Source organism: Mastigoproctus giganteus, chromosome 3 (assembly GCF_048544385.1).
Source record: "Mastigoproctus giganteus isolate SK-2022 chromosome 3, ASM4854438v1, whole genome shotgun sequence".
Classification (NCBI taxonomy): Eukaryota; Metazoa; Arthropoda; class Arachnida; order Uropygi; family Thelyphonidae; genus Mastigoproctus; species Mastigoproctus giganteus.
In genome coordinates this window covers 96763987-96787854 of record NC_143577.1, presented here as the reverse complement: position 1 = coordinate 96787854, position 23868 = coordinate 96763987, and the positions used below count along the sequence as shown (strand labels likewise).

Here is a 23868-nt window from a genome sequence, read left to right as displayed (position 1 = left end):
TGAGTGACCAGCCCCCAAATTCCAGTCAATATCTGGGAAATTAAAATCCCCCATTATAAGACTCTCTGATTTACTGGCCCACTCTATTTCTCCGAACAGTTTCTTATTATACTCATCAGAGTCATTAGGCCTATAGCACACTCCTACTCTCAATTTTGATCTCCCAATGCTTATGTCACACCAAACTGACTCGACACTGCACTGTCCAGCGATGTCGACTGGCTTCACTTCCTTGGATTTTATGTGTTTTTTAACTAATAGCATAACCCCTCCTCCCTTCCTATCCTGTCTATCCTTTCTGTAGACATTGTACTCCCCAAATTCCAGTTCTGCATTTCTTATATCTGTGTGACACCACGTCTCTGAAATCCCCACAATATCTGCCTTTGATGTTTTGAGCAATACCTCAAATTCATCAAATTTATTTACTAAACTCCTAGCATTGGTGTACACACAAGTATACATGCACCTGTTCTTTTTCTTAGCTACCCTAACACAACCCATGTGTTTACTTGTACCCCAATGATTCCCAGCAGTCTCTGAAATATCCTGCATCTTATTTTCCAGGCTGCGGCTCATTCCAATAGAAGCAGTGCAAGAATCACTTTCACCTCTGCCAGTGGCTACTGTTAATCTATTAGTCCTTGTATCCCCCCAATCTAGCAGTTTTCCGACCCACCTAACATTGCCTCGATAGCATCAGCAAACATTCTTGCACCCTTTCTATTTAAGTGTATCCCATCCCTGTAGAAGCAGTCTCTCCTGTTAACAAGTACAGACCAGGCTGAAAAAAATTCTACCCCTTGAGCCCTGCACAATCTTTCCAGGGCCGAATTGATTGACAGGGCTCTCATCATATACTCCCTCCTATCGTGTCTGGGCAGAATTGCAGACACTTTCAATTTCAACCCTAATTCACGGCTTTTTTTCATCAGTGACCTGTACTTGTCAAGTAATTCCGCCGGTCTCCTACTCTTAATGTCATTAGTGCCAACGTGTACAACTATATCACCTTTTGTGCCCTTAAAAGATGATATCCGCTCTACAACGTCATCAACTTTTGCCCCTGGCAGACATACCCTGGTCCTATTCCACCTATCCTTTTTACAAAGCATGTTTCCCGTTTCCCTGACAATAGAGTCACCAACAACTACTAGTTCCTTTGGGACCAGCGCATTCTGCCTTGGGGGTTGCCGCTGTGTTCCGCGATGACCAAGTGCAAGCTCTGGCATTGGTGTGGGCAGCTGAGAGCTTGATGGGCCCCTCACTTGTAATCCTTCGAGGGCATCCACCCTATCCTTCAAGCTCTCATATAGGCCCATAACAACGCTGAGTTGTCGCCTTATCTCCTTACACTCCTTGCATCGCACACACACAAAGACATCCCCCATGGCAGTATCATGTCCCATACTTGACTGCTCCGCAAACATCAAGCAAATAGTGCATCTTACAAGGCTGTGATTCAGAGGACAACTGCCCCCCTCAGTTCTCCCCTGGGCCACAGCATTCCCATTAGCTTGAGCCCTTTGCTTTGCTGCTCTGGTTTGAGTCATGATTTAGAGTTATTTTCAATAAAATTTCGATTTCTGTACAAAATTAAATCCTAAACTTGTATCCAAACACAGTTATAACGCTATATTTATGTTTCAGTAACGAGTGTTATCTACGGAATATTTACGTTTCAGTAACGAGTGTTATCTACGAAATATTTACGTTTCAGTAACGAGTGTTATCTGCGAAATCCCTTTATATAACTTTCGTATCAAGTTATGTATTAATTATTTGTTTTTACTAATTATTTATGTTACGTAACCTAAGTGGTTATATGTATAATTAATTATGTTAAATAAAATTAATTATATTACGTTTGTAATCTAAGTCGTTATATGTATTTATTTAAACGTACAATTTAACTGCTAACGAAGTTCAACTAACGCTATCTAGTACGGTATATCGTATACAAAGGCGGGAAAATTACGAACGGTTAGCGGAGTTGAAACACGTGGAAACCTTTACCGATACTTTTATGCAATTACAAGGCCGAGTAAAGAATAAATACACCAAATTAATCAGAAAATCACAAAATAATGTTATACTACTAAATTTAAATCAAAAGTTTTAGAAAAACAATAATTTCAAATCAATAAATAAGAAAAATCCACTTAGCGGCTTTGAAAACGACCGTCTGTAGTCAAAACAGCTGTTTTGTATACAGACTACAGTCAAAACTGTAGTCTGTATACAAAACAACAATGGCTCCAATACTGAACCCTGGGGAACTCCACTAATAACATTTGTCCATGAAGAGCAGTGTCCATTGATTAACACTCTCTGTCGTCTCCCACTTAACCATCCCTTTATCCATTGTAGCAACTTACCTCTTCAATTTGTACAGCAGTGGTAATAAATAGTCCATTTATTACCACTCTCTGCTGTCTCCTATTCAATCATCCCTTTATCCATTGCAGTAATTTTCCCTTAATGCCATACCGCTGCAATTTATAAAGCAGTCTTCCATGTGCAACAGTATCAAAAGCTTTCCTGAAATCCAAGCATATGACATCAGAATTATTTTTGCATCCAGTTCCTTTGTTACCACATCCTAGTATGCAATCAATTTGGTCAGACAAGACTTCCCCTTAACAAACCCATGCTGTGTCTGAACTATTACTGCAGTCTTGTCTAGGTGATCTAGCAATGCTTCTCTAACCAGTGACTTGATTATTTTCCCTGGAACACAAGTTAAACAAACAAGTCTATAGTTACTTCTGCCACCTTTGAATCCCCTTTGTGAATTGAGGATACATTTACATGCCTCCAGTCCATGGGGACTTCGCCTGAATCTAAGGATGCTCTCATAAGTACAGCTAAGTGTTTGCTAATTTCCCTCGCTGCCTCCTTCAATATAACTGGACAGATTCCACTTAGTCCACACAGTGTCCATTTATTACCACTCTCTCCTGTCTCCCACTCAACCATCCCTTTATCCATTGCAGCAAATTTCCCTTACTGCCATACTGCTCCAATTTGTAAAGCGGTCTTCCATGTGCAACATTATAAAAAGCTTAACCCATACTGCAGCATTTGTCCAGTGTGTAACATACTTGCTAAGAAATAAAAGGTGGCAGGTTCAAATGTTTCCTCCACTATGGATGTTGCAATTGTCTGTTTTTTTTTTTTAAATGAGATATAAATAGTGCAATATGATTTCAGCAATCAAATCACCTTACAAACTAAATAAATACTACCATACTATTAAATACAATACTCTGATCTAGTACTGAATATCTCCATCCACTTTTTTTTTTTTTTTTTTAATTTCTTTAGAAACAGTGTGTGTTTTTGAATTCTGCTTCGAATATACCAATGGTTTACATTTCAATAATGGGTTATAATACAATTAAATGCAATTTTTTATTATTTCAATAAAAAACCTGAACATTTAAAAATGCAAATTTTTTCAAACCTGCAAATTTTCAATGAACCTAAACTTCAAAATATGTTAAGAAAATAAAATATACACATGAAACTATTAATGACTTCGATTTAAAATTTACACTGTTCAGCAAACTTAATATTTGATTGCACAATTGGTACATTTCTCTTCGGTTATTGCTATCCATATGTAGTACTTTGCATTTGCCAATGTTAAACTTCAGTTGCCACTTCTCAGTGCATTTGCCCAACTTATCTAGATCCAGTTGGAGTAGCATACTGTCTTTACTGTCATTAACAACCCTGCCAACCTTTGTATCATCTGCAAACTTGGACATTAATCCTGATATACCTTCATCAATATCATTGATAAATATAAAAAACAACAATGGCCCCAATACTGAACCATGGGGAACTCCACTAATAACAAATTTGTCCACGAAGAGCAGTGTCCATTGATTACCACTCTTTGTCGTCTCCCACTGAACCATCCCTTTATCCATTGTAGCAACTTACCCTTATTGCCATACATCTCCAATTTGCACAGCAGTCTTCCATGTGCAACAGTATCAAAAGCTTCCCTGAAATCCAAGTATAGGGTATCAAATTTATTTTTGGCATTCAGTTCGTTTGTAACCATATCATAGTATCCAATCAAACTGGTCAGACAAGACCTCCCATTAACAAACCCATGCTGCATCTTAACTATTACTGGAGTCTTGTCTAGATGATCCTGCAAGGCTTCTTTAACCAGTAATTCCATTATTTTCCCGAAAACACAAGTTAAACTAACAGGTCTATAGTTACTTGTGACACTTTTTGAAAGCCCTTTGTGAATTGGTGATACATTTGCACACCTCCAGTCCATGGGGACCTCCTGTGAGTCCAAGGAAGTTCTCATAATTATGGCTAAGGGTTTGCTAACTTCATTTGCTGCCTCCTTTAATACATTTATGCAGCATCAGCCAAAAAAAAAAAAAAAACACACCACTCCCATTTCACCCCTCCGTTCATTCGAAATGCCTGTCCAGCTGAGCCTTAAATTTATTTAGGCTATCGACTTCCACAACAAGGGATGGAAGTCTGTTCCATAAACCAACTACCCGCTGGCTAAAGGCAAATTTCCGCACATCTATTCTACATCTGTCTTTCCTCAATTTGAATTTATGCCCTCTCAGGTGATTATTCTGAGCAACAAGAAGAATCCCATCGGCATTGAGCATGCTCAAACCATTCAAGGCTTTATACACCTCTATCGGATCACCTCGCTGGTGCCTAGTCTCCAGACACTGTAATTTGCAAAATTTAAGCCTTTCTCCGTAAGAGCAACCCTTTGTTCCATTCACTAATCTTGTTGCCCTTCTCTGTACTCATTCCGGCAGCTCTACATCCTTGAAATGAAGCCTCCAGACCTGTATACAGTACCCAAGGTGTGGCCTGACCATTGCCTTATACAAGGGAATAATCATATCCTTATCCCTGCTAGAAAAATTCCTGTATATCATTGACAAGACACTATGAGCTACTCTTGCAGCCCTTCTGCACTGTTCAGAGAACTTCATATCTGCCTGCACAATTACCCCCAGGTCCTTTCCATTCTCTACCACTGTCGGTGTAGTACAACAGAGTTGATACGTTGCTCTGGGGTTACTGTTTCCCATATGTAGTACTTTACATTTGTCAATGTTAAACTTCATTTGCCACCTCTCAGCCCATCTGCTCAATCTTTCCAGATCCTGTTACAGCAGCATAGCATCAGTAGTGTCCTTAACAACCCTGCCAACCTTTGTATCGTCTGCAAACTGGGACATTAAGCTTGATATACCATCATCAATATCATTTATAAATACAGAAAACAACAATAGACCCAACACTGAACCCTGAGGAACTCCACGATGAGCAGTGTCCATTGATTACAACTCTCTGTCTTCTCTTTATCCATAGCAGCAATTTGTCTCCAATGCCACACTGCTCCAATTTGTGCAGCAGTCTTCCATGTGCAACAGTATCAAAAGCCTTTTTAAGATCCAAATATATAATATCAAAGTTATTCTCTGCATCCAGTTCTTTTGTGACTGCATTATAGTATCCAATCAAATTGGTCAGGCAAGACTTTCCCTTAACAAAACAATACTGTGTCCGAGCTATAACCGATCTAGACGATCCTGCAGTGCTTCTTTAACCAGTGCCTCCATTAATTTTCCTGGTACAGAAGTTAAACTCACAAATCTATAATTACTTGTGTCAGCCTTTGATCCTCCTTTGTGAATTGGGGTCACATTTGCACATCTCCAGTCTATGGGTACCTCCCCTGAGTCCAAAGAAGCTCTCATAATTATGGCTAAGGGTTTGCTTACTTCCTTTGATGCCTCCTTTAATAAAACTGGATAGATCCCATCCACCCCGAGTGCCTTTTTTTTGTTTATCCTCAACAATTTCTCCTCCACTTTCCTCTCAGTTATTACAAAATCATCTACCAGAGTTTACTTCACCTCTGGCATTCCCCTTCCTGAATAACATCTCACGTGTGAATGTAGATGCAAAATACTTGTTTAGTTTGTTAGCCAACCTCAACTGTTGAAACATCAATATCCAATGGACCAATCTGATTCATCCCTTTCCTTCTAGAGTTTACATAGGTAAAGAACCGTTTCTGTTTTTCTTTGCATCCTTCGCCAAGGATTTCTCATAATCTAACTTTGCCTGCCTAATCTCCTTTGGGACTTGGTTACAGACCATCTTATATCTATCATAGGCTTCAATGTCACCCATTAATTTATATGTATCCCATGCATTTTTCTTCTCTGCCATATGTCTCATTAGTTCATCTGACATCCATTTAGGCCTAAATAGATGTCATGTTAACTTCAACAATTCTCCTTCAATTTGCTCTCAGCTATTACAAAATCACTTAGTTCCCTATTAAAGTTTGATAAAAGTTCTGGCACTCCCCTCATTGAATAACTTCTCATGTGTGAATGTAGATGCAAAATACTCATTCAGTTTATTAGATACCTGAACATGATCAACAATAGTCAACCCATCCATTTTAAGTGGCCCAATCTGATTCAGCTCTTTCCTTCTAGAGTTTACATAAGTAAAGAACTCTTTGCTGTTTTTCTTTGCATTCTTTGCCAAGGATTTCTCATAATCTGCCTTCGCCTGTCTAACCTCCTTTGTGACTTGATTAGACTAGTTTATATCTGCCATAGGTTTCTGTGTCACCTGATACTTTATATGCATCCCATACATTTTTCTTCTCTGCCACGAGCCTCATTAGTTCATCTTACATCCATTTAGGCGTAAACCTTGAACAGTATTTCTTAGTTGGAATGAAAAGCCTAGTAGCCTCCACAATTAAGTCCCTGAATTGAAGTTAAATGGCTGAAGGCTTCCCATTTTAGAATTCAACATTGGTTATATCATCAGTTGATCCCACTGTACAGAATTTAAAAACTGTCTGATTCATTAAATGAGCAAATTACATTGAGCAAATGATCATGTACATGGAATTCTTATTCCAATTTTTTATAAGACTTCCTTGCCAGTTTTTTTTGTACCCGTGTTCAGATAGCACCATCTGGCAGTACAAAACACAACAATCACTAACAGGTGACATGAAATTTGCAAAAGCTTGGACATGGTTCCCATATGTTATGCACTTTATTCTGAAAATTGAATCAATCATGGGAAAGTGGCAGAACATGGCTTGAAAAGAATATAAATAAAATAATTATTTAACGTTTTAAAATAAAATATTTTTTATAATAAAAGAATATGGCGAAAAACTTATAAGCTTTTTTAAAAGTTTTATTCTTAAAAGCTTATTCTAAAACTTTAAATTTAAAAATTATTTTAAAACTTTTAAAAATATATTTCTACTAAAAAGTTTGAAATCATGGCTTTTACCAATAGTTTTTAATTTTTTTTAACTTCCAGCTATGACAATGCAAGGATTAATATAAAAAACACTACAAAGTATTTGCTATAATTTAGTGAATACTATAAAGTATTTGCTACACATTATATGTTTTTGCGAAATTTATGAAGATCACTTTATAGAGCTTTATAAATTTTGTGAAGATGGGCAGACTTCATTATCTGGATGATCCCAAAAAAGCTCTACTGGATTTAAGTCAAGCAATCTGGGTAGCCACACCATAATTTGCAATATCCAATCCCCTCCTGTTTTTTAGTTGCTAGCAAGTCCCTGCACAACTTAGAGCTGTGCTTCACTGTCTTGTTGATATTGCGTTACATTCAAGAATGTTTTTATAGTCTTCTTTTCTTAAAATTCCTTCAATTCTGAGGATGTCATCCACTTATAAATGGATATTACATTCGTTTATAATAATGCATTGGAATTTACCTATATAATGATCTTAGCCACCACAGAAGTCAAACTTATTAGTCTACAGTTTACCATTACCTCTTTTGCACCTTCGTTGTGGGAGACATTGCCAATTTCTTGTTCAAAGGGATCACTAGAAAAGTGGCAATGTCTCCCAAAAAGAAGGTGCAAAAGAGTGATTTTTTTTTTGATTTGGTAGTTGTTGGCGCATCGGCTTCTGTGGCCATATTGCACCTCCCAAGGTTTTTGCAGTACTTTGATCCAAGCCCGAGGCGGGAATCGAACCCGCGACCTTTGGGTTGCCGGGCAGGTACTTTACCCACTCGGCTAGCCCGGTCGGCGTGCAAAAGAGATAATAATGATCTTATTAGCATTCCCAATTGTTCATACTCTCACATAATGCCTTTTCCTTTTTTTTTAATATAATCCAGTCAAATCTCGTTAATACAAAAGTTCAAAGGACCAAAATTTTCAAGTTTTGAAATAGAAGTTTGTAGTAATGAGGTCCCCCAAAAGTGTCAATTTTTCCATGTAGATTTTTTTTTTTTTTTTTGCACATACTATATGTCTAAGAATAATAATAATAATAATAATAATAATATCAAAAATAAATTAATTTAAATTAATAAAATTAAATAATAATAATAAAAATACAAAAAAATAAAAAAAAAAAGCCTTGTCTAACAATATAGTAATAGGAACAATACACTTTTTAAAGATTTTTATTTTTAAGATAAACTAGGCGAAAAGCAATTAACAGAAATAGAAATATTGTACAGTATATATTTTGATATATACAATATTTTAGTATCACAGTAAAAAGAATTAATCTTAATATAAAAGGAGACATGTAATCCATTAACTTTTTAATAAATTAATCTAATTTAAAGAAAGAATCCAATGTTAATTGCACAGTTTTTGTCCTATTTGCATTTTTAACTACGCACAAACACATTATCAAATACAATAGTTGTTTATTTATCAACATTACTGCAGGCCAACACATTCTCTATTATGCTCAAAGCATTTTGGGCATCTTTTTTTAGATAGCAGTGTGCGAGCTTCTTTACTTTTGCTGTTCGCGAGGGATGAATCAGATTGGACCACTTAACATAGATGGATTGACTATTGATGATCATGCTCAGGTAGCTGATAAACTGAATGGGTATTTTGCATCTACATTCACATGTGAAAAGTTATTCAATGAGAGGAATGCCAGAAGTTTGTCAAACTGACAGGGAGCTCAGTAATTTTGTAATAACTGAGAGCAAAGTGGAGGAGAAATTGTTGAAGTTAAATATAAGGAAGGCACTGAGGTGGATGGGATCTATCCAGTTACATTAAAGGAGACAGCAAAGGAAGTAAGCAAACCCTTTGCCATAATTAAGAGAGCTTCCTTGGACTCAGGGGGAGGTCCCCATGGTCCACATCACCAATTCATAAAGGGGGTCAAAAGGTTCAAAAGTAACTATAGACTTATTAGTTTAAATTGTGTTCCAGGAAAATAATGGAGTCATTGGTTAACCGTATTTTTATCGAGAAGCATTGCATGATCATCTGCACAAGACTGCAGTAATAGTTAAGACACAGCATGGGGTTATTAAAGAGAGGTCTTGTCTGATCATTTTGATTGGATACTATGATGTGGTCACAAAGGAACTGAATGCCAAAAATAATTTTGATATCATATACTTGGATATCAGGAAAGCTTTTGATACTGTTGCACATGGAAGACTGCTGTACAAATTGGAGAGGTATGGCATTAAGAGTAAGTTACTACAATGGATAAAGGGATGGTTGAGTGGGAGATGACAGAGAGTGGTAATCAATGGACACTGCTCTTCGTGGACAAATGTTATTAGCAGAGTTCCTCAGGGTTCGGTGCTGGGCCCATTTTTGTTTTGTGTATTCATCAGTGATATCGATGAAGGTATATCAGGATTAATGTCCAAGTTTGCAGATGACACAAAGGTTGGCAGGGTTGTTAACGACAGTAAAGACAGTATGTTACTCCAACTGGATCTAGACAATTTTGGGAAATGGGCTGAGCAGTGGCAACTGTAGTTTAACATTGACAAATGCAAAGTACTGCATATGGGTAGCAATAACCGAAGAGAAACGTACCAACTGTGTGGTACTAAACTTAGGGAAGTGGAAAGTGAAAATGACCTAGGGGTAATTGTGCAGTCAAATATGAAGTTTGCTGAGCAGTGTAGATGGGCTGCCAGGGCAGGTGATGGAGTCTTGTCAATGAAACATAGGAATTTTGCTAGCAGGGACAGGGAGGTGATTATCCCGTTGTAAAAGGAAATGGTCAGGCAACACCTAGAGTACTGTGTACAGGTCTGGAGGCTTAATTTCAGAAAGGATGTAGAGTTGCTATTAATGAGTACAAAGAAGAGCAACAAGATTGGTGAGGGAAAAAATGGGGTGCTCTTACCGAGAAAGGTAAGTTCTGCAAATTGCAGTGCCTGGAGAGTAGGCACCTGCGAGGTGATCTGGTTGAGGTGTATAAGGCCTTGAATGGGTTGAGCAAGCTGAATGCTGATGGGATTCTTCCTCTTTCTCAGATTAAGAACCTGAGGGGGCATAGATTTAAATTGAGGGAAGACAGTTGTAGAATAGAAGTGCAGAAATTTGCACATATATTCTACATTAGTGCACATCTCTAATTAGTGCATTAGAGATGTGCACTAATCAACAACCCCCTTTAGCCAGCAGGTAGTTGATTAGTGGAACAGACTTCCATCTTTTGTTGTTGAAGTTTATAGCCTAAATAAATTTAAGGCTGAGCTGGACAGTCATTTAAAATGAATGGAAGGGTGAAATGGGAGGAATTTTTTTTTTTTTTTTTTGCCTGATGCTACATAAGCTTGCTTTATTGCATTGTATGCCTCTACTAATGATAGTAACAAAAACAACATCGTTTTGCTTGGTGCTCACCAGCTTTTCTTGTGTTGGCAATGCTGTTGTAGTAACCTCATCATCCATCTTCACAAACGCTTCAAATTTGCCAAGAAAATCCATATGCTCCTTCAAATTTCTCCATTCCTCAATGTTGATATCACATTCATCTTCTAGACTATATTTTTCAGTGATATTCTCTCCAAAGCCTCTTTTTCTGAAGCAGTTGATAATTATACTTGATGCAATACTGTCCCAAGCAATAAGAAGATTATGGAAAACAGCCATAATCTTCTTAACAAGACATTCCAGTTCAGCTGCAAATTGTTTCTTCCCTCCTATGTTGAGGATCAAGTACCTTATGAGGCAGGATCTTTATGCCCTCTTGTGGTCATATATAATGCCTTTATCCAGTGGCTGCATAAAACTGGTGGTAATGGGAGGGTATCAACAAAATGTTCCTATTTTCTGAAGCCATTCTTCTGTCTACTTTTGATAACCAAAACTGAAAAATTCTGACAGTAACCCAAGCACTTCTATTGGCCACATAATCACAGGGAAGTTGGTTAACTTCTTTAAAACATCTTGGCTTTAAAAACTTACCAATCACAAGTGGGCATAGTTTTGTACTGCCATCTAATTGCAGCATAACAGAACAGCGAGTCTTTGTTTACTTCATTTTCCACCATGACAAGACTGTCCTCCAACAGCAAATGTTTTGTTTGGTGGCAAATCTTAAAATATACCTGTCTCAACAAGATTAAAAATATCCTCATATTTTTCAAGAATGTACTGTACAGAAAACAAATAGCCTTTTCTCTGTCGACTAATCCAAACTTGCCGCAAACATTTCGCGAAACCAAGTTATTCCTATCTAAATCTTTGGAGCCAGCTACTACATTTGAAGTCCCTAATTCCATGTTACTGAGCTATATAATTTGCCTTTTCTTGCAAAATCGGACCTGATATTTGCAAATCAGATGCACACATTTGTTGGTACAGCAAGCTGTACCAACAAATGCTTGAAATGTTTTGTTTCAAGCTCCTCGTGTTTTGAACCAGGAATTTGTTTCGTTATTTTTTTATTATTTTTTTAATGATGCTCCATTGTCATTCACTTAAAGGTTTTTTTTTTTTGATTTTTCAGTATTGTAGATAAAGTAAGTAATGGGATGTTGTATTCCTTTGTAATGTCCATTTTGCTAAGTTCTATCCTATCAGCCTCTTGTATAATTTTCAGTTTAATTTCCAGGCTAAATTCCGTCAGTTTATGTTTTGTAACCATAACACTACTGGATGACATTTAATATAAACAAACTTTAAATTAATTTAAAGACTAGTTCTGAAAATGACATCAGTTCAAATAAAATGGCACAAAAAAAAAGATTACTGTATACTGTAGCAAAGACTCTTTGAAATGGCATAACAATTACAACTGACATTAAACTGTGGAGAGACCAAGGAATGTATGTAAACAACTTAGAAAAGTTTTTATTCTTTTGTTAATTTCACATCTCATCTTTCAGAATGATGTTTCTCAGAGTGTACTTAGGTTGTAGCTACAATAAACTGGTTTTGTTTACACACAAGTAATTTCTAAGAATCAGTGCCATCCTTCAGGAAGCAGGGAACTGGGTGGCCAGAGGCAATAATAGGAGCAATAATTGACAAGCAGTGCCAAGATTTGTATTGAACGTACAAAATAACAATGTTACACAGGGGTGAAAACGAACTTTGTAATACATATTAACCGAACGTATGTTGTAAAAAATGAATATATTTACATAGAAAAGCCTATCCTTTCACATGAGAATGGTATATGCTTCATATTAATCAGTACTTTGTATAAACCGAATTTGTATTAATGAGATTTTACTGTAACAGGAATTTTAGCATAACTTGTCTGCCATTAGGCCTTCCTATATATTAGCATTAGTAGAGGCATATGATGCAGAAAGTAAGCTTATGCAGCACCATCCAAAAAAAAAAAAAAAAAAAAGGGCGCCTCCGTAGCCAGGTGGGAAGGAGCAGCAGTGCGTAGCACATGCTTCTTGATTAGACCGGGGTTCGAGCCCGTCACCACCAAATACGGAGTATGCGGAAAGGTCAAGGAATGACCACCGCATATCCCGGAGCAATATGGCCTTAGTTGCTAATGCTCCTAAAAACCAAATAACGAAATAACGAACCAAAAAAAAAAAAAAAAAAAACCCCTCCCATTTCACCCCTCCATTCAATCCAAATGCCTGTCCACCTCAGTCTTACATTTATATAGGCTAACAACTTCCACAACAAAAGATGGAAGTCTGTTCCACCAATCAACCACCCGCTGGCTAAAGGCAAATTTCCACACATCTATTAGCATTAGCATTAGTAGAGGCATTTGATGCAAGAAAGCAAGCTTATGCAGCATCAGCCAAAAAAAAAAAAAAAACCCACTTCCACTTCACCCCTCTGTTCGTTCAAAATACCTGTCCAGCTGAGCCTTAAACTTATTTAGGCTATCAACCTCCACCACAAGGGATGGAAGTCTGTTCCACCAACCAATCACCCGCTGGCTAAAGGCAAATTTCCGCAAATTTCCAAATTTATGAAAGACAGTTGTATTCTACAACTGTCTTTCATAAATTTGAATCTATGCCCACTCAGGTTCTTAATCTGAGCAAGAGGAAGAATCCCATCAGCATTCAGCCTACCTCTACCCATTCAAGGCCTTATACACCTTAATTAGATCACCTCGCATGTGCTAACTCTCCAGACGCTGTAATCTGCAGAATTTTAAGCCTTTCTTGGTAAGAGCACCCCTTTGTTCCCCTTACCAATCTTGTTGCCCTTCTTTGTACTTGTTCATCTTCCTAAAATGAGGCGCCTCCGTAGCCAGGTGGGAAGGAGCAGCGGTGCATAGCACAGGCTTCTTGATTAGACCGGGGTTCGAGCCCGTCGCCACCAAATACGGAGGATGTGGAAAGGTCAGGGAATGACCACTGCATATCCCGGAGCAATATGGCCTTAGTTGCTAATGCTCCTAAAAAAAAAAAACCAAACCAAACCAATCTTCCTAAAATGAAGATGAACAGAAGCTAAAATGAAGCCTCCAGACCTGTACACAGTACTCTAGGTGTGGCCTGACCATTGCCTTGTACAACGGGATAATCAACTCCCTGTCCATGCTAGCAAAATTCAAATATATCATTGACAAGACTCCATGACCTATCCTGGCAGTCTGCCTGCACGGCTCAACAAACTTCATATTTCAATGTACAATTACCCCCCACGTCTTTTTCACTTTCCACTTCCCTGAGTGTACTACCACACAGTTGATACATCTCTCTTTGGTTATTGCTACCCATATACAATACATACTTTGCATTTCTCAATGTTAAACTTCAGTTGACACTTCTCAGCCCATTTGCCCAACTTATCTAGATCCAGTTGGAGTAGCATACTGTCTTTATTGTCGTTAACAACCCTGACAACCTTTGTATCACCTGCAAACTTGGACATTAATCCTGATATACCTTCATCAATATCACTGATGAATACATAAAACAACAAGGGGCCCAGCAGCAAACCCTGGGGAACTCCACTAATCACATTTGTCCACTGATTACCACTCTTTGTCATCTCCCACTCAGCCATCCCTTTATCCATTGTAGTAACTTACTCTTAATGCCATACCTCTCCAATTTGTACAGCAGTCTTCCATGTGCAACAGTATCAAAAGCTTACCTGAAATCCAAATATGTGAAATCAAAATTATTTTTAACATTCAGTTCCTTTGTAACCATATCATAGTATCCAATCAAATTGGTCAGACAAGACCTCTCTTTAACAAACACATGCTGTCTTAACTATTACTGCAGTCTTGTCTATATGATCCTGCAATGCTTCTTTAACCAGTGACTCCATTAAGTTAAACTAACAGGTGTATAGTGACTTGTGTCACCTTTTGAACTCCCTTTGTGGATTGGTGATACATTTGCACACCTCCAGTCCATGTGGACCTCCTCTGAGTCCGAGGAAGCTCTCATAATTAGGGATAAGGGTTTGCTTATTTCCTTTGCTGCCTCATTTATATAACTGGATAGATCCTGTCCACACCAGGTGCCTTCCTTATGTTTAACTTAAACAATTTCTCTCCCACTTTGCTCTCAGTTATCACAAAATCACTTAGCTCCCTGTTAGAGTTTGATAAACTTCTGGCATTACCCTCATTGAATAACTCGTCATGTGTGAATGTAGATGCAAAATACTCATTCAGTTTATCAGCTACCTGAGCATGATCATCAATAGTCAACCCATGTATGGTAAGTGGTCCAATCTGATTCATCCCTTTCCTTCTAGAGTTTACATAAGTAAAGAACTCTTTGCTGTTTTTCTTTACATCCTTTGGCAAAGATTTCTCGTAATCTGCCTTCACCTCCCTAACCCCCTTTGTGACTTGTTAACAGACAAACTTATATCTGCCAGTCTTCTGTGTCACCTGATAATTTTTATGCATTCCATACATTTTTTTTCTCTGCCACGAACCTCATTAATTCTTTATCATTCATTTAGGCCTGAACTTTGAACAGTATCTCTTAGTTGGAATGAAAAGCCTAGTAGCCTCCTAGATTAAGTCTCTGAAGGCATTTAGATTTCAATGTTGGTAACATCATCAGTTGATCCAACTGTACAGAATTTAAAAACTGTCTCAGACCAGTCACCTTTACGAATGCAAAAGCCCTTCCCTTTAGCCTTGATGGTAGTTATATCTTTAAGTAATTTCCATATCAGTACATTGTGATCGCTGTCACCCAGTGGTTCCTTTATCTGAAAATTCTTAATGCGTGAATAATCACTGCTGATTATGAGATCAAGAGTATTACTGTCTCTGGCTGCCTCTCGAACATGGTGCTGTAAAAAACAGTTGTCCAATAAATCCAAAAAACTCTTGCTAGTGTGCAAGTGACCAACCCACAAGTTCCAGTCAATATCTGGAAAGTTATAATCCCCCATTATAAGACATTCTGATTTACTGGCACACGATTTCTCTACCCAATTGTTCATTATACTCATCAGATTCATTAGACCTAAAATACACACCTACTCTCATTTTCCCTTTTCCAATGCTTAAGACACACCAAACAGACTCAACTTTGCATTGTCCACCAACATAAATTGGATACACTTCCTTAGATTTTATGTGTTTCTTAACTAACAGCATAACCCCCTCCTCTCTTCCTGTCCTGTCTATCCTTTCTGTACACATTCTACTCTCCAAATTCCAATTGTGCACTGCTTATATCAGTGTGACACCATGTCTCTGATATCCCAACAATATCTGCCTTTGATGTCTTGACTAACACTTCAAGCTCATCAAATTTATTAACTATACTCCTAGCATTGGTGTACATGCAAGTATACGTGCACCTGTTTCTACTCTTAGTTACTACCCTAACTCAGCCCATGTATTTATTTGTTCCACCATGACTCCCAACAGTCCTGTAAATCGCCATTGCCTTGCTTTCCATGCTGCTGCTCATTCTAATGGAAGCAGTGCAAGAATCACTTTTGCCTCTGCCTACGGCCTCTGTTAACCTTTTAGTCTCTGTATCCCCCAGGTTTCCAACCCACCTAACACTGCCTCGATACCATCAGCAAATATTCTTGCACCCTTTCTATTTAAGCATACCCCATCCCTGTAGAAGCAATCTCTCCTATCAACAAGCACAGACCAGGCTGAAAAAAATTCTACCCCTGGAGCCTTGCACAATCTCTCCGGGGCCAAATTGATCGACAAGGCTCTCGTCATATACTCCCTCCTATCATGTTACAGACACTTTCACATTCAACCCTAAATCGTGACTTTTTTTCAACATTGACCTGTACTTGTTGAGTAAATCTGCAGATCTGTTTCTCAATGTCATTAGTTCCAACGTATACAACAATATCACCTTTTGTGCCCTTAAAAGATGATATCTGCTCTACAACATCATCAACTTTTGCCCATGGCAGACATACACTGGTCCTGTTCCACCTATTCTTCTTGCATAGTATATTCCCCATCTCCCTGACAATAGCGTCAACAACAATAACTTTTCATCTTTCCTGTAGATATGCACCTATAACAAGTACTAAGAATGATCCTATGCTCAGGTCCATTTACTAGCAATTTCTTCTATCAGACAATCAGTATTTGCCTGATTTTCTCCATCACTGGTTTTCTAACATGCTATTGCCAAGGCTGATTGCAGATATTCTTTGAAGTATGATAGCAAAAGTTGCTACCTGGGAATTTAAAATGTTGATGGTACCAATGTTCAAGTTCTACTCATAAATAAAGTGGACAGAATTTTGTCAAAATCCCGGTGTTCTCTGATATTCAAATTCTCTGCTCGCACTCTCATAGGAGTAGCATTTGAAAAGTTCATAGCTTCAGTATGAAGGGTTTATTTGAGGATCTGGTAACATCTTACTTTTAAACATGGTCCCCTTTGGAGGCAATACACTTTTGCAACCAATGTTACTGAATTCAGCTGTGAAGAAAGTTTTCCCTTGGACATCCAGGAGTGCATCCACTGCAGCAACAATGTCACTGTTGGTAGGAAAATGGATGCCAGCCAAGTGTTTTTTTATTTTTTCAAAAATTATGAAATAGGTAAAAGTCCAATAGTGCTAGATCTGGTGAATATGCAGGATAGTACAAAATTCCAAAGCCACACTCATGCACTACAGCCATGGCAATGAGAAATTTGTGAACAGGCATGTTTGTCCTTGTGGAATAGGACTCCTTTGCTGAGTTTTCTCTCGGCATTTGTCTTTGATGTTTCATAAAAACCCTTACACAGCATGCGTAATATGCTCCTGTGGCTGTCTGGCCTTTAGAAGGTAGTGTACTGGCAACACTCCATCTGAATCACAAAAAACCAATGCCATCACTTTGCAAGCAGAAGGATTCAGCTTGACTTTCTTTTTTTTTGTGGGGGGGGGAGCAGTATTTCCACTATTTGAACTGCTCCTTTGTTTCTGGTTGCAAGTGATAAATTCACATCTCATCTATGATCACAAACTTTGCAAGGAAATTTGATGGCTCTGCTTGAAAATAATGCAAATTTCACTTGACTTCACAATTCTTGTGCTTTTTTTTTTTTTTGATCTGCTGTCAACTTTGGGACCCATTGTGCTGACACCATTTTCATAGAAAGAACCTGTCATTATGTGGTATGCACATTCAGACAGATGCTCAAGATGCTGGCATTGTATCAATCACATGTCGATCAATTATCACCAGATCATGTACACTGTCAAAAACTTCTGGAGTAAATCACATTGCAGGTCTTCTGCAACAAGGTCATCTTCCAGGCTCCTTCCCCCCCCCTCATTTAAATTCTGCTGCCCTCTTCTTAACTATGGATAGGAAGAGGCATCCTCCCCAAATGATCTAACCATATCCTCATGAATTGCCTTTGGTGTCAGTCGCTTTTTATACCAAATGTCAGATGAATGCATGGTGACTGATTTTGTCCATCATTCCTCATTCACACAACTTTGACTTAAGAACAAGTAATTAAAAAGACACATTACTGAAGCTGTATGAAACTAGGTTTAAGTATTATACATTAAGTACAGAAATTCTTGATGCTGTACCACTACCTTTTCATATTCAGGCCATGAACTTTTCAAACTCCCCTCATTATGGTGGAACTATTTGCAACCCTGGACACAACTCTTAAGATCAAGATCAGAAACACTGCACCACATGTACTACAGGTGACCCAAAGTAAGCAGAAATCAAAGTTAAGCATCCACCTCACACAGAGGAATGGCGGTTCATCTGGATCAGCAAGCAATACTAGGTGGCAGATCGCTCTCTTTACCCAGTGCCACACCACACCACACCACTTTGCATATAGGAGGCCTGAAGTGGTCAAAACTATGTTTAGTCTACAGCACAGAGCTCTGTCATTCTCCCATGCATTAGAAATAATGGCCTTTGAGGCTATGATGGGAATTATGGAAAAGAGCCAATAAACCTTATTTTTTGAGAGTACACCCCAAAACAGTTTTTGTAGGCTGGATACAGAATGAGAATAATTCTCAGCCTCTGCTTGTTAACAGGAGAGTGTTTTTTACAGGAATGGGATATGCTTAAATAGAAGTGGTGTAAGAATATTTGCTGATGCTATTGAGGTGGTATTTGATGTGTCAGAAAATTGCTACATAGAGGAGTGAACACTGGTGAGGGTTGCAATCAAGAATCATAATTGGTTATCAGTATTAGTATTAATATTAATTAATAGTGGCAAATGATGCAAGGAAGCAAGCTTATACAGGATCAGCCAAAAAAAAACAAAAAAAAAAACAATCCATTTCACCTAATACCATCTACTCCAATAATTTGTTTAATTCTTCCTTGAATTTTTTAATTTATTCGAACTATCCATTTCCACAACAACAGATGGAAGCCAGTTTCAACAATTAACCTCCCATTGGCTGAAGGCAAACCTTTGCACATCTATTCTGCAACCATCCTTCCTCAATTTGAATTTATGTCCCCTCATGTGAATAATCTGAGCAAGAAGAAGAAGAATCCCATCAGCACTGAGTTTGCTCAATGCCATTCAAAGCATTTTAAGGCTTTGAATGGCATTGAGGCTTTTAAGGCTTTGAATGGATTGAGAAAAATAAAATTGTTGTATTCTTGCAGTTGGCTATTTCAATAACTGATCGTAATAAGCACAAACTAATTACTTCATTAATATAAGGTGGCCACTGAAAGACTGAAGGGTTTAAAAAAGTCGTAACTTGTTCATTTTTAATCTTTTTTATTTTCTTTTTTTTACAGGTTATAGAGCATCCCTTGGAGATTAAAATGTGGCCACTGAAAGACTGACCATCCTTTCAGAATCTTCTGAAGCGATGTTCTGGCGATGCCTAGTTGAGCAGAGCGACGATGGGTAGAGGCAGATGGATCCTCAAGGACACTCTGCCATACAGCTTCCACCGCTGCTTCAGTGCGCACAGGACCTCTTCCCGGAAGAACGCCGACTGATCCAGTTCTTTCAAACCGGGCGATTAGGTTCCGAATCATGTTATCGCTAGGAAGACTTTAAAATGTTGCCAGTATTTTCTCTAAGTTTCAATAATTCACTGGAATAGGAAAACCCAATGAGTTTTACTTGTTGCTAGACATCATACGTAGCCATTTTAATCTCCAAGGATGCTCTATAATCTTTAAAAAAAGAAAATAAAACAGATTTAAAATGAACAAGTTATGACTTTTTCAAACCCTTCAGTCTTTCAGTGGCCACCCTGTACAAATCAGCCTTTCAAACACAATCATTCAATATAAAGACTTGCATGGTTACAAGGTATAGCAGAACAGTAAGAGAGAAATTTGCAAATATCACTATGCTAATAATTCATTAATATATCTACTTAACCCTTCGGTGACTGGGGTTTTGACAGACCAAGTATTTACATGTTTGTTTGACCATTAATCATTTTGTGGGAATTTGTTGATACCTTCCTTCCCTCTCCCCTACTTCTTTCCACTGCATCAGTTATTTTTCAGTAGACTTTGATTTAAGAAATATATTGTTACTTCCTTTATGATGCACATGATGGTAATGTTGGGTAAAAGTGACAGTTGTTTTCTGCAATTCATAACCATATAACTATAGTCAGCAAGTCATAACTATATGTTCGCATCAGTAGCTGCATGTGCTCAGAGCTGGTGCAAGGGTTTCATGCGCCCTAAGAGAAACTTAAAATCTGCACCCCAGCTTTATTCTGTATCATCCATCTGCCTATCTATCCATCACCTTCCTACCAACAAGCTTACCTATTCCCACCCATTTGGCTGGAATGTGCCCCTAGGACCTTTGTGCCCTAGGTGACTGCCTAGGTTTGCATAATGGGCAGGCCAGCTCTGCATGTGCTTATGGGCAAGTGGTCTGTTTGCAGAAAAAAAAAAACAAATTAACATTAACTACCAGGGGAAAATCCTTCCATTTGGGACTGATCAACTCAAACTCATGAAAATGAACTTAAGTAAGTCCCCCAATTTGTGTGAGACAGGACTCAGATGCCAAGGGACTAAGCCACCTTATCCACAGATATCTGTTGGGTGAAATAGTTCTAAAAAAATGTGCCTGACGCATGCTGAAATAAAGAACTGCATGTGTCAGTTTGCAAGTGCAAACATTGACTATGACATAAAAAAAAAATAATATTGTACTGGCCACCCATGTCAACTGGATGCACTGCCTTAGATTTTTATGTGCTTCTTAACTAAGAGCCTAATCCCTCATGCCTCCTATCCTGTCTGTATACATTGTACTCCCCATATTCAATTCTGTATCCCATATACTGGAGTGACATATGTAGAAATTGCTGGTATCCCAGCAATGTCTGCATTTGATGTCTTGACCAGAACCTCAAATTCATCAAATTTATTTACTAAAATTAGAAAGCGTCATAATCATTTTCTCGACACATATGGACTGGAGGAATCAATTTATCTTATCAAATATTAAATGCAAGGCCAGATTTAAACTTATTGCAGCCATAAGCTATAACTTTTTTTTAAATATTGTTCACCTGTGACAATATTAAAAGAGGATTTTCTTAAGATGGAGCAAGGCCCCTTGTAATGTGAGGGCCCTAAGCTGTAGCTTGTTTAGCTTATATGTAAATCCAGCCATGATTAAATGGCATATTTTTTTAAAATTATTTTACTACATTAGAACCTATTTGTTCTGATTCATTCTCAAAGTATAATACATTTCATGCCACAAAGTCTACAAAATATACAATTAAAGTAAACAAGTAAAACTTGGAATAAGTTATTCTGTTTCATTTTTTATTGAGTCAGTATTTATAATACCAATTTGAGTTGTGTATGGTATTCAATTTCTTATCAGAGAACATGAAATTTCACCATAACTGGCATTCACATTTGCATGTGTAAACCTAGTCCTTTACAAAGATTGATATACGGATTAAACTAATTTAATTTATATGCGGTTTTAAACAAACATGCTTCACTGTCATTATTTTTAAAAATAAAATTCTACCCACTTTAATAAATAAATACTGAAATATACATACTGGACATTTTATACACAAACCTCTATGGTTAAATACTCTGATATTCTTCCCATCTTGTTAAATATAAGTCTCCTTAAGAAGGGAATATTCTTTATTTTGTATGTCTCTTTTTTTTTTTTTCTTTTCTTTTTTTTTTTTTTTTTTTACAGAAGGTTAAAAAAAATCATCCTCCATCTTTCATCAACATCCACCGGGATGCCGACGTTCACGAAATCACTAAGAGTTGCGGATGAATCACCAGGTGCTACTTACAAAATGCGCCACCTTTCATATACGTAACGTTTTGTAAAAAAAAAAAAACGCGCCTCTCTATCAATGGGTGTAAAACTTGTCACATTTATCTACAAATAATAATTTTGTCACAGTCCAATGGGTCACGTTACAAACACAATAATCGCAAAGTTACCATACAGCTAGAAACCTTACAATCTACGAGTAACAAAAGGCAACATGCACGACTTGCACGTTTAGGTTTAATTCCCACTTACTATAGTTTGCATGAGTAAATCGCATTTTTTAAAGAATTAATAGGTTAAAGGCTATTGATTTGAAAAAAAGTAGCTACGCCACCTACCTTTGTTTTATTATATGCTTTCCTTTTTTTCAGAAAAGTAAATATCCGCTTTGCCCCAAGAACCTTCCATCCAACTTTGTTCAACCTCCTATGTAAATTAGCCCGCTCTCTACGTCACGTGACAACGCTATTTTAGAATTTTATCCCCCCCACCAGCATAATCATCTAAGAATGAGGACAGGATGTGGTGCAATGCGCCGCGTTCTCGCTCTCACGTACTCAAACAGCAAGGATTTATTTTATTTCCATACTTAAAAATCGCTAAATTCGGAATAAACTATGCTAAATGCTTTGCATAATATCATGTTCGTATCTTCCAACATTCGGTGTGTACAAACAAGTGCCAACGTTTCCGCCATGAAGGGAAAATAACTTAACAGATTGAAATATGTTCTTATTGTATTGCATGGTTTTTCATCACAATTCCGAGAACAAAGATAGCAATTTATTCATTATTTTAAAAGTGCCATGAAAATGAATTTTCACATGTTTAACTGAAAATCCTCTCTCTCTCTTTCTCTCTCTCTTTGCGAATATTTAAATTATATGTGGCAGCGAAGAAATACTAGGTAATCCTAAATTATCTAATATGATATTCTAGGGAGGGGCGTCCAACAAAAGCACTAAGAAGCTGCAATAAAAGAAACAATTTTGCAATTCCGTGTCAACCAATTCAAAGAATAATAAACTTCCTCCGCAAATATGAATGCAATACCAACAAATATCAGCTAACAATAAATTCTATTTTTCTCCTTTCAGTGACATACACACGCACTTTCTTATATAACACTATTTTTTTTAAGTACCAGCAATACCTACACTAATTTTGAAATAAAATTTAATTTTCATATAATTCATTCATTTTCAAAGTTTCAAGTGTATTGTAGAAATGAACATATATGCTAATTTGAAAATTAACTTGGCTAAAACATATTCAACTAACTCCTTCCATTTAGGAAAAAATAAAAAGAAACAGCAGAAACTGCCGTAAATGCAACATAGATGTCGCTACCTCATAAAGCTGTGTTGACACGGAATTTTCTATCGGACAAATTACAAAAGTATAATGATAAAAAATTTCATATACTTGGAGTGAAAGGAAGTACTTGTGTTACTTTATTTGTTCACACGCATACTAAAACACCACTATATATATATATAGATAAAGACAGTAACAATTATATAACACCACAGCAGGAAACTTCAGACAGGTATAAGGGACTCTGTATAAGAATTACCAAAAAGGTCACATTGCAGAAGTCAATATAATATACTCGAAAACATGGTCACATGACATCAGTGCGGAGTATGATCCCCTCCAACGGCTAAACAGGTCTGACGGCGGTGAACGATACTCGTAAGGGTGTCTATAAGATTCTGTGGCAGCAAATCCCATTCTTCCACCTGCAGAAACCTTAGCTAACCAAGTGACAGAGGAGTTCGCTGTCGGCATGAAATGCGACGCCTAAGGGCGTCCCACACGTTTGATCGGATTTAAATGTAGTGATCG

At 37.6% G+C, this 23868-nt stretch overlaps 1 protein-coding gene across 1 annotated transcript in view; it reads right to left on the bottom strand.

Annotated features, from left to right (window-relative positions):
- The window catches only part of LOC150088169 (uncharacterized), a 311939-nt gene extending 289476 nt beyond the window's left edge, over positions 1–22463 (bottom strand). The window contains exon 1 of the mRNA XM_090370054.1: positions 22359–22463. The gene's annotated coding sequence lies outside the window, so the exon portion shown is untranslated. The remainder of the gene's footprint in view (positions 1–22358) is intronic.
- Positions 22464–23868: the final 1405 nt, after the last annotated feature.